Source organism: Protopterus annectens, chromosome 8.part1 (assembly GCF_019279795.1).
Source record: "Protopterus annectens isolate FY-2018-M chromosome 8.part1, PAN1.0, whole genome shotgun sequence".
Classification (NCBI taxonomy): domain Eukaryota; kingdom Metazoa; phylum Chordata; order Ceratodontiformes; family Protopteridae; genus Protopterus; species Protopterus annectens.
Window position 1 is genome coordinate 55,856,283 of NC_056742.1, and position 17,112 is coordinate 55,873,394.

A 17,112-nucleotide genomic window follows, 5' to 3' on the forward strand; every position below is an offset into this window, starting at 1 on the left:
CTCGAAAAAAGGCATAGCAAAATTCATTTAAAATGTGTGGCGAAAGCCAAACACACTCTGGCTAGGCTTATAAATGCCCTAGGGCAGATAGCCTAGTATGAACCTATGAACCTATGAACCTATAAACCATTCACTTTTCATACCGGCACTTGCTCAAAACTCATAGCAAGCACTAATAAACCTTAGCACTTGACCCCCCCCCCCCATACTGTAGAGAAGGACAAGGCTCTCTATTCGACCTTACCAGCCAATCAGTAAAACAGTTCACTGTACCTATCCAGGCATGATCAAAAGGCAGTTTCAGGTGTACTCTGTGGTCCAACTGGTGAATTTGGGCATTTTGAGGCAATGTTATAATTGCCTCATGTACACAGACAACCCTCTCCTCCTTCCACCAAACACTAATACATGTGAGAGATGCAATTATACAGCCAAACTGGAGGCTAAGCTCTCTCAAACCAAGACTGGACCTGGCAGTCAAGAGGAGAAGGGAATTACTTGCATCACACCACCAGTCTCACATAGACCTATGAAACCAGAACAGGCAAAAAACACACATAAATACACAAAAACATACGCGGAGGCTCTAAATAAAAATCTGCAGAAGCAACAGAGACCTCCAAAGCAGACATCCAAGCAACCTCCAGCCCCAACACAAACCATGAAATGTATACTTCACAAAACCAGTGTGCCACACAATCACAGCCTTTAAGACAAAATAACATACCCAACACACTAGTAATAGGTGACTCTATAGTCAGGCACCCTGACGTCCCACTCACTAGACTGAACAAGGAGAAGGTTACTGTTAGCTGCCTGTCGGGTGCCAGGATCTGCCACATAACACAAGCACTCAGGCCACTCCAGAACAAGTACAAATATGACTCTGTCATTGTCGATGTTGGTGTGAATGACCTGAGCCGTACCTCCCTGGACTACATGAAAAGAGACATGGAGGAGCTCTCTGATCACATAGCCCAGGCCGGTATGACCCTGACCCTGAGTAGCATCCTGCCCTCACCAAGAATGATACCACGGTATAGAGAAAAAATTATCAATTTCAACAATTGGCTAAGCTTCTGGTGTCATTCAAAGGGGATCCAGTGTCTGTCAGCCTGGGATGACCTGCTCGACAAGCCATGCTGCTTTGCTAGAGACGGCTTGCACCTGTCACCCTTAGGCTTTTGAATGCTGGCCAAGGCTCTTGCCACCCCATAGTGCCTTTTTTAGGCAAGGCTCAAAAGACAAACCCACCACCGTAAATAGCACAAGTAACAAAAAGCTGAGGGTAATACTACTTAATGCCAGAAGTCTAAATCTCAAAATGCATGCACTTGAGGCACTCCTCGGTATGGAGAAAATCGATATATGTGCAGTAACAGAAACCTGGTTTAAGGCTCCAGAGAGCACCCCAGCACTACCAGGCTACAACTCATAGCATACATTTCAGCCACAAAACCCAGACCAAAATACAAAAGGAGGGGGAGTATCCATATTCATCAAGGATACCCACACCTCCAGGTTAGTGGCACAGCACGATGCTTCAGAGATCATCCACGTGCAACCAACAATGGGCAAAACTGCTATTCAAATTATAGCTTGCTACAGATCACCCACCATGTCCCAGGACCCCCACTCCGAATTCCTGGAAACACTGGGAAACATAAATGTCCTACCAAACTCCGTGATATTGGGGGATTTCAATTACCCAAACATTAACTTGGAGAACTGCTCAAGTACAAACTCCATTGCACAACATTCCTAGAATTTATAAACTCAAACACCCTGGGTCAACTGGTTAACACCCCCACCAGAGGTGACAACATATTGGACCTGGTCATCACCAACATGAGCGACTGGTGTTCCACACCGGAGGTCAACCCCTCGCTGGTTAGATCTGACCATAAACTAATCACTCTGGATATCCACATTCCGCCACCACCCCCAGTCAAAGAAACCTCTGTGAAAAACTTTTCAAAAGCAAACTTCACATTATTTAAGACCAAGGTGGGAAGTTTTAAAGCCCCCATACTAAAGGATAACGCTGTCCAAGCTGCAAAATACTTTATTAATGCACTCTTTGGGCACCTACAAGAATGCATGGATCATGCTATCCCAAACAAAACCAAGACTCACTCCTCCAAGAAAAGGAAACCAGTCTGGTGGACCCCTGCCATAAACAAGCTATACAATAGAGGGAGGAATCTAGTACAGAAAAGAGTAAAATCCCAAAAAGGGAAGACATCCTTGATCAGTATCAGCAAGAAACTATATTCCCTCATAAAATCTTCCAAGGCTAGCTTTGAAAGAAAAATTGCCATGGACTCCAAAGATAACCACAAGGCATTCTTTAGATATGTCAAGAATCTAAGTGGCTATTTTCAGATCTGCTCGTAGTTAGTGCAGAATGGCACAAAATACACTGAACTGACCAATATAGCCAACATCCTGGCAGACAGGTTCAGTGCAAACTTCACCCCCCTCTCACCCCCAAAAGGGCCCATAACTATACCAGAAGAATGTAGTGCCCCTGAAATCACAGACACTCAGGTTGAAACAGCCCTCTCCAAAGCCAAAAAACACAGCATCAATGGGACCGGACGGTGTCCCAGGCTGCATACTACACAAGTTCAAAGATGAATTAACCCCTCATCTAAACACACTGTTTAAACTCAGCCTCTCCACAGGCTACGTGCCCACAGAGTGGTGCACAGCAACGGTTATTCCACTCCGCAAAGGCGGAGCCACATCGGACCCCGCGAACTATCGCCCTATAAACCTGACTAGCTTGGTCTGCAAAGCTATGGAGTGCATCATCATGGATCTCATTAACAGAGACATTGGAAACCTCCAAACACTGGACCCTATCCAGTTCAGCTTTGTTAAGGGCAGATCATGACTCCTAAACCTGGTGGATTTCTTTGAGACAGTTACCAAGGCTATAGACGAGGGAAAGGTGTTCCACACAGCCTACCTAGACCTTGTAAAGGCCTTCAACACCATTCCCCACTCAGGTATTATAGACAAACTCACCAGCCTGAACATAAACCCCTATGTCATGAGATGGGTTGCCAACTGGCTCATGGACAGAACCCACATGGTAAGAGTTGCGGGAGCTAGGTCTGACTCTAAACCGGTTAAAAGTGGCATTCCCCAGGGCTCAGTCCTAGGACCCCTCCTGTTCGGCATATACTTCTCAGAGGTACAGGCAAGCACAGTAGGACTATGACGGATCAAGTTCGCAGACGACTGCAAACTAGGGGCTATAATTGACTCTCCGGCTGACACAGACATTTTCCAAAAGGGTCTCACTGAGACAGATACCTGGTGTCAAGCTAAATGCCAAAAAGTGCATAGTCATCCCCTTTGGAAAAAAACTAAGTGCCCACAAACTACTATATAGGTGGTAGCCCCTTAAATACAAAAGACGTAATGAGGGATTTGGGGACCCAAGTAGATAGTAACCTTTCCTTTGATAATCACATTGCCAAAGTGGTTAGAAAATCCTTCTATGTGGCCAACTAAATCACAAAAGGGTTTGCATCCAGATCGAAAGAGGTCATTGGGCCCCTCTATGCATCACTCATCAGACCCATCATAGAGTATAATGCCCCATTTGGGAAGTACCTTACAAGACACCTGCAACAACTGGAAAGACCACAGAACTACCTCACCAAGAGGATCACTGGCCTCAAGCAGATGCCCTATGCAGCTCGACTGAAGAAACTCCAGCTGTACTCGGTTGCATACCGCCTACTAAGAGGTGATCTCTGCCTGACATACAAGGCCATGTCCAACCCAGAATTGATGGACATGCTCCACCTAAAGAAAACCATATCCCCTCGAGCCACATGCTCCAGGAATCTAAATCTCACTACAACAATAAATAGGACGTGCTGGAGGGATAGATTCCTGTCCCAGAGACTTCCCATGCTCTGGAATGAGATTCCAATCTACATTAGGCAGAGCTCCTCGCTAACCCTCTTCAAGAGAAACCATGACGAGTGGGTGGGAAACAGAAAGTTTACCCCAGGGATCACTTCAATGGCTCTGCTGGACAGAGGCACAGGGAACTAATCTATGAGAGTGGCGAAAGCCAACACATTCCGGTTAAGCTTATAAATTCCTTCGAGCAGATAGCCTAGTACCTACCTATGAACCTAAACACATCTCAAGCAGATGACACCAAACAGTACGCTTTCTAGTTTACTATCTGAGGTAAACCATATTTTGATCCTGTGTAACAAAAAGAACATTTAAGAAGTTGGCACAGCTGCAGTGCAACTTTAACTGTCCAACGTCTCTCATATTAATAATTACATAAATTGTTCTTATCTGTTGCTCTCTGAAAATATTATGGAGCAGGAGCAGGTTAAATGGTTATCTAACAAATGTCTACTCATTTAGCTCTTTTTTTAGGATTCATACTTTATTTGCGTAAGTGTATTAATAATACAGTAGTGTCATGCATGTATGGTGTTAGTCAGCATTCAGGATGACTATAATGCATCTGGTTAGTATGTGCTTACCCATGCTTCAGAATCTGGCATTTTCTTTCTAATTATTCTAATGTTTATGTGTATCAGTTTGAGTTGATTTTGTTTGCTTCACATGGCTGTGTATGCATCTGACAGATACTATGCTATGAAGTGTAGACATATACGTCACTCTATTTTATGTGTTGTACATAAACACAGCTTTCAGAATCATCCCTCCTTAGAAGTGTGCAATCACAAATCATCAACCATATTTTCCTTACTGTCATTAATATGTATTCTCCTTCTAACTTTTGATTAAATGTCATGATAAAACATGACTCAGTCATTAAAACTATGAATCTTATTATTTAAACAAGTAAAATCATAACATTTATATAAGGTGTCGACTACTGAGATCCAGACATCTTTCTCAAAGTTGTAGTTAGCCCTGCAAGTAAAATTTATTTTCTCTGTGAGAACATCATTACTTACAGTGATGTAATTTCACAGTTATTACTGTGTTAAACAGTTAAAATATGCTGTTTCTTTATGCTACATGATACTGTATGGTAATGTAAAAACTTTTGAGCCAATGATTATGCACATTGAAAGAACATAAGAGCTGCCTCTGAGAGAAGATGTTGTAATTTAGCATATCAGATTTCATCGTAAATGTTTAATTGATTTTATATGTTTAAAGATTCTACTGAAAATGTGCAATGGTTATCAGGTTGGTTTCCACCTGTTTATAAGTACAAAGAGGTTAAAATAATTTTTATGCATGAAGGTTATGATTTACTAATGACACAGTATAATGTCCGGATATCTCTAAAGACAAAATATGTAAAGTGCTGCTTGTATGCTACTGAAATATTTAAGGAAGGCTCAAATGGATAAAATAAAACATGGCGGACGTTGTTTTAGTTTATTTTAGATAGAGTAGTATATTTGCTTTTGGACTGTAGATTTCATGTTCATATTTTCTAAACAGATCTATACTGTTTCTTTAGCTGTAGTCATTAAGTAGGCATATTTATAATCATCCATCAATTAGTAGATCCCTTTTTGGAACAACTTTGAGATTTTCTAAGACTTCATACCATAGCTTTTTTCAGTTCCTGGTATGATTTCCATTTTAACATGTTCTGTAGACTTAGTGTATTATCCCAGCCTTCATTTTGTTTGCATGATAACACCGTTTTGGTAGGGATTACTAGCTCTGTATGTGAACTGTTTAAATTCAAGTCCTCACAATTATTTCAATGGAACTTCACCTTGTGTCTTCTTTTGCTGCTTTGATGAATTGTAGCATATGTTTTTTTCATTCCCTTGTATAAATTAATATTTTTAATGATGTTCCTATGGCAGTACGTTTGACAATGTACACAGATGTCTATCGTTCATTATCTTGTAGTGGTATAGAGACCTTGCTAATGCACCTGGTTGTTACTTTCTCATGGAATACTGATTTGAGCACAATGTCTGTTTTTTAATGGCACATGTACATTTTTTCATAGCCATTTCCAGAAATATGAGATACTTTTGATTTAATATTCAGTTCCTTTTCCAGATTAAGTTACAACACCTTTGATTCTGGCACAATAGATGACCAAAACAAAACTACTACTGGATATAGCATGCACAGCCTGTGCATATCAGATAGGATTCTTGATAGGAGGATTTTTTTCAGAGCCCTCACGTCCTTTCCCCTGAAGTGTATTACCAGAATCTTGGGCAATCTTCCATTTTTATAAGGTGACACCAAATCTTCCAAAATTGAAACCATCTAGGGCTTGAAAAACCAAAGAGATGAACTAACCATTTGGCTGTGCCTACCATAGCTCAGATTGTGACGCTCTTGATGAAGGAATGTCCCAGCATTCAGATCACCTCTTTCCCTGAAATAGAAATTTTAAGGGGTTAGTGCCTGATATATGACAAGAAGACATCAGGAACCAACCTTCTTGATTTTTGCATGATGTTAGCAGAATGATCTTCAATGGCTAAGTCAGAAGTGCAGCCTATTCTAAAGGAGTGGGATGAATACTCCTGAGGATGTATGCCTTGCCCTTTGCTGGCCTTCTATAAAAAGAGGCTGTCCTCTGACAACCTAATAGGCTTGCCACCTGTCCATGTGAAAACTAGGCCCAACCCAGCATCCCTGAAGGGTGATCTTGTTCAATAGCCTGAACCAATGAACTGCGTAAATGTCCAACCACATTGACTTATCTAAACACATTTGCTGACCTTTACCTGCTTGTTCTGTTTTGGATTTTCTAACCCATAATAAAATAAACTCATTGTGAATCACAAGATCCTCACAACAAGCAGAGTTTAATAATTCACCGACATGGGAGTCACCCATGTATAATATAGTGAACAAGGCAGCCAGGCTAGAAAAGGTACAAAAATCAGTAACTGCACTATACAAACCCCAAACAAAGATGGGAAGGAGGCACTTCCTTACTGGCTTCCTGGAATCATTTGAAACCCCTTGAATATTCTGCCAGCGCTTGACCAACCTGACAGACAGCCATTGACTGGAGAAATCCTGAAGGCCCAAGAAGTTTGCCACCAGCCTAAAGCCACTAAGTGAACCCATAGCTCGTTGGGTGAATCTCCTTGTGGACATCTGAAAACCAGTAAGGAAAGTACCAAAGACAATTCCCAGACTCTGTGGCAATGGGGCAAGGACTTATAAAATCCTGTGAAAGTTTGGACTTTCCCAACTGATGAACTTGTTAGCAACGATGTGGCTACTCTTCTCCAATTAATCAAACTTCTACAGGAGTTACATTGCCATTCCATTATGCATGCTTGGCCAGCCGCCAAAACTTGGTGAACTGAAAATGGGAAAAGGCTATCAGCAATAGAAATGTGGCAGCCAGGCACATGCAGACTAGAAAAAGTCAAATTAATTTCCAAACTCAATAAAACTAAAAGCCTAATTACAGAGTGCACTCATTTGTGCTTGGAAGACCATTTGTTGAGGACATGGACAACAGTAGCATTGTCTGAATAGAATGAAATGCTGCTATTGCATAATTTGTCCTCCCACTCTTGAGTGACTGCCCAAATGGGGAAGACCTCCAGGAAAGTAATATCCCTCTTCCTATCTTCTGACCAAGACTCTGGCCATTTTTCTGTGAACCAGCTAGCTTGAAAGTAACCTCCCATACCAAGCCCTCCTGCCGCATTTGTAAAAAGATTAAGGTCACTGGAGGAAACACAAAGCAACTGCCAGAAAAACATGCCATTGAATTTTTTCTAGAATGTGAACAAGAGATCTAAGTCTTCTTTAACCCTTCTGGTCAGACAAACCCTGTAATTCTTGAGCTTGTTGCCTTTCAGTAAATCAGAAAGGGACCGGAAGCAAGGTCCTGGTGAAACTGCCCTTCAGGCAAAATTCAATAGCCCATGAAGCTGCATGGTTTCCCCTAAGCAGGCTTTATTGCCCCCACTCCCCCCCAAAAAAATTCCAAATTAAATACCTAACCTGCTGTAATTTTCTTGGCAGAAGTTTAAAAGACCTATTGGTGGTTATCAACTGCTGAACCCAAAAAGGTCAAGACCTGACTGGGCTCTTCTGACTTGTTATTGGCCAATGGAACTCCTAAGCTAGCACAAATCTCTTTGAAGACTATCATACCCTCAACTGGCTTCCTGACCTTCAATTACTATCAGAATCTCATCCAAGCAGTGAATCACTGACTGATGGGGTGCCCTGCACTTCCAACACCAATGCAAGGCTGTGCTGAACAGTTTAAATGTAGCACAAGCCACCAAGCACCCCATGGGCATGGCAATTTTGAAAAATGGCTTCCTATCAAACTGAAATCCCAACATGGCCAGTCCTCCTGCCTAATGGGAAGCCAATATGTTGACTGGATGTCCAATTTGCAAAGCCAAAGGTTGGAATAGCCCAAGATGGCCTCTGCCACATTATCCAGGGAAGAGTAACATACCTTAGCCTGGTCTTCATTGATGAAATCATTGGCTGAAGCACCTGCAGAGTGTTGTGAATTAGCCTGTACTCACCTTGTTTCTTAGGAATTAGACAAATGGGAGACATTTTAAAGAGTTCTAGGTAGGTGTGGAAAAGGGGCCTATAACCCTGATGGCTGCCTGTTCTTTTTCAGTTACATTAGTCGCAATGTCTTAAAGCTCCTTAATGGATGAAAGGTTTCTAACTGACTGTGAATCTAAAGGAACCAAAGAACCAGTCTTGAAACCTTTACTGAAACCTTTGAGAATGACTGCAGCAGCTCCTCTGTCAGGATAATCACGCAAAAACTGGGTCAATTTATCTAGTCTGATTGGAGAGTGGGAGGGGAGTGGACTGGTCATATCTCCCCTCCAGTGGCAACTCTGTGTCCATGATACATTTGCTAGCCTCAGGGAGAGTTATCCCATGTCCCCCAAAGGCTTCCCTTGAGGTGAGGCAACATCATGCCTCCCCTGTCCTACAATCCCCCAGCACTGAGATGCAGGGTGACCCTCTTCCTATCTGAACACAGGTGAGGAAACATAAAAGAAGGTCAAAGGCACTTGCTGTGGTTAAAAGCCCAGCAGAACGTACCCTCTCCATTGCTTCTACTAAAACTCTCCATCTCAGGAGTGCTCGGCTTGTCCAACATGGCATTCAGCCAGATGTCAGGGTCCCATAGTTTCCCTGAGAGGCTTGTGTATGGCTTTAAATTTCCTGAATCACTGATCATACGTTGACCAGCCTGAACCCTCTTTGATGTGGTGAGCTTTCCTAATGGCCAAGAAGTATGTGTTTTCTATAATCCCATGAAGACCACAGAGCCTAACGACCATATATCCCAGTTTTTCACTTTCACCCTATCTGAAGCATTTTTCCCAATCGCTGCAAGAATTGCCATTAAAGCCTTGTTAATAGAATTCGTAAAAAAACTGAAACCAATACAGCGTAACCACCTTCGGTCCCACCAATAAGCGTGTGCAGCTCAATAGTCAAACGAATTGCTGGATAAAATTCAATAATCCACGAATAGTTGGATGAAACTCACAGTTTATTGTTGGACATCACGACAATTCACCTTAAGCGACAACAAACACATAAAACATATCCTTGTGAGCGATAGGTCCCACACAGAACACCGCTGTAACAAACAGATACTGTGCACAACGTAAACAGGGAAATAACATAAAAATAACATAAAAAGCAAGTCAGTTTAGCGCTTTCAACCAAAACAACTGGTCTTCTTCAGAACTGAGGATAAATACATTGTAATACTCAATTTATAAATGTTTTGGCGCCAAAATACTGTTTGAAATTTAAAGAACCACTACAGTTTGAATAGAAACTGTGTATAAATCATGTCAATACGTGTGATCATAAAAATATGTGGTCATAAAAAGATCCACAGAGGTTCAACATGACAGTCTACCATGTGTATCATACAACAGTGATATAATATTAGGGTTTGAAGTCCAAAAATGTAATATAATTTCTTAGGGTATAAGCTGTAAGCTAATTTCATTCCACGCATATCACCTAAAATGTATATAAAAAATACGTGTTTTACGTTGTGCACAGTATCTGTTTGTTACAGCGGTGTTCTGTGTGGGACCTATCGCTCACAAGGATATGTTTTATGTGTTTGTTGTCGCTTAAGGTGAATTGTCGTGATGTCCAACAATAAACTGTGAGTTTCATCCAACTATTCGTGGATTATTGAATTTTATCCAGCAATTCGTTTGACTATTGAGCTGCACACGCTTATTGGTGGGACCGAAGGTTGTTAATAGAATTGTCAGCCTCAGTAATGCACTGTATTCCTTCTGCATCCACCAAGTCAATATCTTCATGAATTTCCCTTTGAGAATCTTTTCTTTAATGCTGGTTGGGACATGGGCCATGTTTTGAGACCCTGGGAAGCAACGGAAACCAAAATAATCAATGTAGCCATGAGTGATAAGAACTGAGTAACACTGATATCCATATCAAATGCCACAGCACCTTTGGAAGAAATGGCAGTCTTAGACCCACTCTGTAGATTGGGTAAAGGTGCAGATAAAACCTGACCCAACTCAACCCCTCCTATCTCCTCAAGAGAGAAAAGGGAGGGGATAGTGCCAAAGTTCCTTTCCAATGGTAGATTCAAGTATTTCTCGGAAGACAGGCCTCTATCATTCAACCCTACACCTGATGCCCCCCTGTGTCATTACCTTCAATTTCCAAAGGGACATCTGCCAGTATTGTTGGATTAACCCTTGGACCTAAGATGCCTCTTTTTCTTTTCCTTCTTGACCTCTTGGAAGGGGTGGGCCCATCCACCAACTCTATGTCATGATTTGCTGCTGCTCTCTTCTTGTAACTTTGTCCTTGTTCCGTCGTCTGCACTGACTCCAAGTCAGAAAGCAAACTTTGGGATTCCTGGGAAAGGCATAGCTATCTGTCCTTAAAATTATGAACTGGAGAGGAACATACAAAATAGTGAAAAGTTATGACCATACTTTCCAACTTTAACCAGCTAAGGAAAGGGGGGGGGGCAAAAATCAAACAAAAAAAAACTTAATGTATTATCATTTATTAAGTGCAATCACCACCTCACTTTGAAAATGCCAGATAGAAAAATTAAATAATACAGAACTAAAATGTAGTTCCTTGTTGTATAGGACAGCCTGGATTATGCATACATCTCCCTAGAACCAGAATGTAGTACGATAACAAATAAAGGAAAATTAGATTTGCTATCTATTTGCACTCAGCAGATATTGCCAAACTCCCCTGTAGGCTGGATGTCCTGCTGCTACTGAGTTCCAGAATGCTGGCAGTTCACAACCCAGGAGACCTTAATTAGCCAGCACTAGACTTCCACCTTTCAAATGCAGAAAATGGAACATTTTTTCTGTAGAAATATGAGACTCTGCAACCCCACTCCTTTACCAAAATAAAAAGCAATTGTTGTAACACTAATGCTGCTTATGCTATTTCATGTAACATTTAGGAGTTTCAGATACAAACAACTGATTTATGCAACTACCAAAGAAAACCTAGAAAATATGTTTCATCCTAAAATCTCAGGACACCTGCCGTCCTTTAGTCCTTTTCACAGGATACAACTGACCTAAGAGAGGTTGACCCTCAAAGAAAGACAGGAGGTAGCCCAACACCGTATACATGTCCTTAGTGAAAACAACTCACTGTTTAACATCACTCTTTTCCTAAGGTGAGAATTAATCTATATTTAGTTATAATGTTTTTGAATGTTCTTTTGGCAAAAGGTAGATTCATATTTTGTTCCTCATATATTCTGTTTAGTTATGTAAAATTAATTTTAAGACTTTGCACAGCTTGTGTCCACTACAGTGGGGAAAAGGGCAAAGTAGTGGCAGCATGTAGAATCCTGTAAGGTAAGTGAAAGGTAACATAACCAAAGGCAGAGGTGTGTCCATATTCATTAAGGATATCCACACCTCCAGGCTAGTTGCTCAGCATAATGCATCCGAGGTTAATCAAGTGCAACTAACTCTGGGCAAAACTGCAATCCAAATTGTAGCTTGCTACAGATCCCCCACCAAGCCCCAGGATTCCCACTCCTCTTTTCTTGATGTAATGGAAAATAATAGGGTTTGACCAAACACCCTAATAATGGGCGATTTCAACTACCCCACCATTAACTGGGAAAACTACTCATGTACCAACTCCTTTGCTCAACGCTTTCTGGGATTCATAAACTCCAATGCCCTGGATCAACTTATCCACACCCCCACCAGGGGTAACAATATCCCAGATCTAGTCATTACCAACATGAGTGACCGGTGTTCCACACCTGAAGTCAACGTCTCATTGGTCCGATCCGACCATAAGCTAATCACCCTAGATATCCACATCCTGCCCCCACCCCCCATTAAGGAAACCATGGTAAAAAATTTCTCCAAAGCCAACTTCATGCTTCTTAAGACAGAAGTGGTGATCTTCATGACACCCATGCAGATGGACAATACAGTTACGACTACTGAATCCTACACAGTTGCACTTTATAAGCACTTACACGAGTGCATGGATCGTGCTATCTCAAACAGAACCAAGATGCTATCCTCCAAAAGAAGGAAGCCAATCTGGTTGTCCCCTGCCATAAACAAACTGTACAACAGAAGAAAAAAACAGTTGCAAAAGAGAGTAAAATCCCATGAATGGAGGAGCTCCCTGGTCAGCCTCAGTAAGAAGATGCGATCCTTCATAAAATCCTCCAAAGCTAGTTACAAAAACTAAATCGACACTGATTCTAAAGACAACCACAAAGCATTCTATAGCTATGTCAAGAATCTCAGTGGCAACAGTCAGATCTGTTCTGAGTTACAGCACAATGGCACTAAATATACAGACCCAACTGATATTGCCAACATCCTGGCAGATAGGTTCAGTGCTAATTTTACCCCCTCTCACCCCTTAAAGGGCCCATCTCTATACCGGAAGAATGCAGAGTTCCTGTAATCATGGCTGCACAGGTAAAAACCACACTCTCCAAAGCCAAGAACACAGCATCCATGGGACCAGACAACATCCTAGGCTGCATTCTACATGAACTACAGAATGAACTGGCACCCCAACTAAGTATCATGTTCAATCATAGCCTCACCTCAGGCTTTGTGCCCACTGAATGGCGCACAGTGATGGTTATCCCACTTCATAAAGGGGAGCCACCATGGACCCCGGGAACTACCGCCCCATTAGCCTGACTAGCCAGTTCTGCAAGGCCATGGAACGTATCATCATGGACCTTATAAACAAAGACATTAGTAATCTCCAAACTCTGGGCCCCACCCAGTTTGGGTTTGTAAAAGGCAGATCGTGTCTCCTAAACCTGATAGACTTCTTTGAAGCAGTCACCAAAGCCGTAGATGAGAGTAAGGTGGTTCACACAGCCTATCTAGATCTTGCCAAGGCTTTCGACACCATCCCCCACACTGGAATTATCGATAAACTCACCAAACTAGGTATAAATCCCTATGTCACAAGATGAGTTGCCAACTGGCTCACTGACAGAACCCACACTGTGAAAGTAGCAGACTCCAAATCCAACTTCAGACCAGTGACAAGTGGAGTACCACAGGGTTCAGTCCTGGGTCCTCTCCTGTTTGGTATCTACTTCTCTGAAGTACAGGCTAACACTGAAGGTCTTTGGCTAATGAAGTTCACAGATGACTGCAAACTAGAAGCCATAATTGAAACTCCTAACGATGTGGACATCCTACAAAAGGGTCTCACTGAGACAGATGCCTGGTGTCAAAGCCATGGCCTTAAGCTCAATGCCAAAAAGTGCATTGTCATCCCCTTTGGTAAAAACTCTGTACTCATGAACTACAACGTAGGCGGTAGTATACTTAACACCAAAAGTGTGATAAGAGACCTTGGGGCACAGGTGGACAGTAGTCCCTCCTTTGATAATCACATCACCACAGTAGTCAGGAAATCCTTCTACGTGACTCACCTAATCACAAAAGGTTTCTCATCCAGAAAAAAAGAGGTCATTGTTCCCCTCTACTCATCACTAATTAGACCCATTATAGAGTACAACACCCCTTTTGGTATGTACCTCACAAGACATCTACAACAACTGGAAAGGCTGCAGAAATATCTCACAAAGAGGATTACTGGCCTCAAACAGATGCCCTACACAAACCGTCTCAAAAAACTCCAGCTTTACTCCGTCGCATATCTTTTACTCAGAGGTGATCTCTGCCTAACATACAAAGCTATGTCAAACCCAGAGCTGTTGGACATGTTCCACTTAAAGAAATCCCAATCCATCCGAGCTACACACTCTAGGTACCTAAATCTTGTCACCACAATAAACAGAACATGTCGGAGGGATAGATTCCTGTCCCAGAGACTTCCCATACTCTGGAATAAACTACCTATCTATATCAAACAAAGCTCCTCATTACCACTCTTCAAGAAAAATCTTGATGATTGGATGGGAAATAGGAAATTCACCCCAGGGATCACTTCTGTGGCTCTGCTCGACAGTGGCACAGGAAAATAATTTTCTTGGGTGGCAAAAGCCAGGATACCTTTTTGGCTGGGCTTGTATAAGCCCTAGGGCTGATAGCCTAGTACCTACCTATGAACCTATGAACCCACTGTAGTACGAACCTGGAGTTAGTATATATAGTTGGGGGTGTGGGGGGCACAGCCCCCAACATTGGGGTGCGTGGGAGGGGCATAGCCCCCCACCTAGTCTGCTTTTATATGGTCCAGTTTAAAATTTAGTATGTTGAAATTTTATTATGGGATTCAGTCTTAGGGGTTTCAGTCAAGTGACTTTTCAGTCTTTTGAAATTTCAGTCTGTTGGTCTCAATCAAATGCGATTCAGTCATATGAGGTTTCTATCATATTACAGGGATCCATATGTGTATATGTATATATATATATATATATATATATATATATATATATATATATATATATATCAATAGAGAGGGAGAAAGAGATTTGAATGTGTATAAAATGTAACCTGCCACAAATGATGTGAAGAACATGAACATCTACTGTTATATCCAACACTGTATAGGTTGCTTGTCAGTACAACAGGATTCTTTGGTTCATGGTTCAGGTGAATTCATAAGCAGTTTTTCTTACAGACTACACGTTTACTAAACTGAAGTAAAAACAGAAACAGAGTGCTTGCTACTGCATTATATTCCCATTGCAAATAACCCATGACTATAAATACATTTCTGAAGCATAAAATACTCTTCTGTGTAATAATTTTAGTTAACTTCACTGAAGCTCATATCCTTGAGAACTGAGTCATAACTATCTTAACACATTCAAGCTGCTAATGCTGTTTTTTGTCTCTCTGCACTCGCCAGTGGTTAAGATATACTTGCTAAGTACTTCACAGTGTAAGATCTGATCTTAACAGTGCTTAAGGGGTACATATATAACCTTGTTAAGGACACCCTAAGCATTGTTAAACTTAGGGACTAACAGTGAACATAGCTGGTCCACAAAGAACAGTGGCAGAAGGGAAAACAGATTTTAGAAGCTGTTAGATATTCAATTAATCACACATAAGAAAAAAAAAGTTTGGCCGAACAAGGCATCTAACAGCATTTAAAAGCTGTTTTATTTTTTGCCAGAAGAGTAATATATTTTTGCCTGCTCTGCCTATCAACCATCTTTGATTAACAAGAACATCCCTGAGTTTGCATCATGTTTTTGCCCAGTGCATCATAAATGTTTTGATTTTCTGATAAATTATTAAAGATTATAGAAATTCATTTATGCCAGAAATTAAAGTTTCATGCTAATTATTGTTTAAAATGTGAATTTCGGTGCAAAAACAGTTTCCCCATTAACCTTTTAAGGTAATTAGAGTAATATTTAAAAAAAATGTCCCTCAGTTTGATTCTTTGAGCCCCTCCACACTTGTTTTTAGATTTGACCAATATTCTTAAGTAAAAAAGTTATCTGTTTGGTAACACTTCCTTTGTGCTTTGCTGGCTTTCGAAGCAGGTAAAATACTTTATTCTGTCATACTTTCTCTTTCTTTTTCTCCCCTCTAATTGGTAGCTCTCAGTGCAGATAAAGCTCCATACAATGCATAGAATTATGATTCAATCTCTGCTCATAACCTGATATGCTGTGTTCTTGATATGGATGGTAAGATTTACCTCTCAGGATTCAGTTTGGAAGCAACTTCATGCCCTGTGTATACAGTAATACATTATGACCAGATTGTCTTTTGAAGAAGTTCACTAGAGTCATTGCAAAGATAAGCTTCTCCAGGTCTAGCCTGATGAAATTTTTAATGTCAAAGTTCATCAGGTCAGTTATAATATCTTTCATGGTCTAGCAAATGAGAACCATTAGGCTGATGAGCCTTAAATTCCTGGGGTCCACAGTGTGGTATCACTGCTGCTGTGTACCTTACCTTCAGGAGAGATCCTGTTGTTAGACTCAATTTAATTAGCTTATGAAATGGCTCTACCTGTATTTTAAATTGTCTGGTATATTATCTTTTTTCACCAATTAATTATTTTTGGTCTTGGACAGTGCTTTTAATATATGTTCTTTAATAATTAATGACTAGAAGTTTGAGAGATTTGGGATAAAAGGGTTTTTACAACATCATCTCCTGAATAAAATTTGCACTGAATTTGCTTGCTAGAATATTGGCAATGTCCATTGGTATGACTAGGCGGTGCCATTTTTTATATGAGTTTAGTGCAATGCTGGATGTTATTTCATAGTTTCCTGACATAGCTAAATAGGGTTTGTAGTTAACTTTGATTTAAGATGTTAATGCAAGTTCATAGGCTGCTTTAGTAGACTTAAACATATTTTTCAAATTTTTTTTGTCAAATTTTTATCAAGTTTCTTATATTCTTCTTGACCTGGGTTTTTTTTTTTTATCTGTTGGATACTTTAATGAGCCTCTCCCTTTTATCTTACATTTTATTTATGATGGTGGATCACCAGGGTAGTTTGTTTTTACATTTCTCATTATAATTGGATCTGGATAGGAATGTCAGCTCTATACATTTACCTAAATGGGTATAGACCCTGTTTACAGCTGCAGTGTTTGGGAGATGTGACTTCCTTTGTTACAAATTATTGTTCGGCTTACAAATAAGATGAGTGTTTTGGAAGTG

The 17,112-nt window shown here is 40.9% G+C and overlaps 1 protein-coding gene across 3 annotated transcripts in view; it reads left to right on the top strand.

Annotated features, from left to right (window-relative positions):
- ZNF536 (zinc finger protein 536) overlaps positions 1–17,112 on the top strand; it is a 1,745,320-nt gene that overhangs the window by 87,699 nt on the left and 1,640,509 nt on the right. The window lies entirely within an intron of this gene.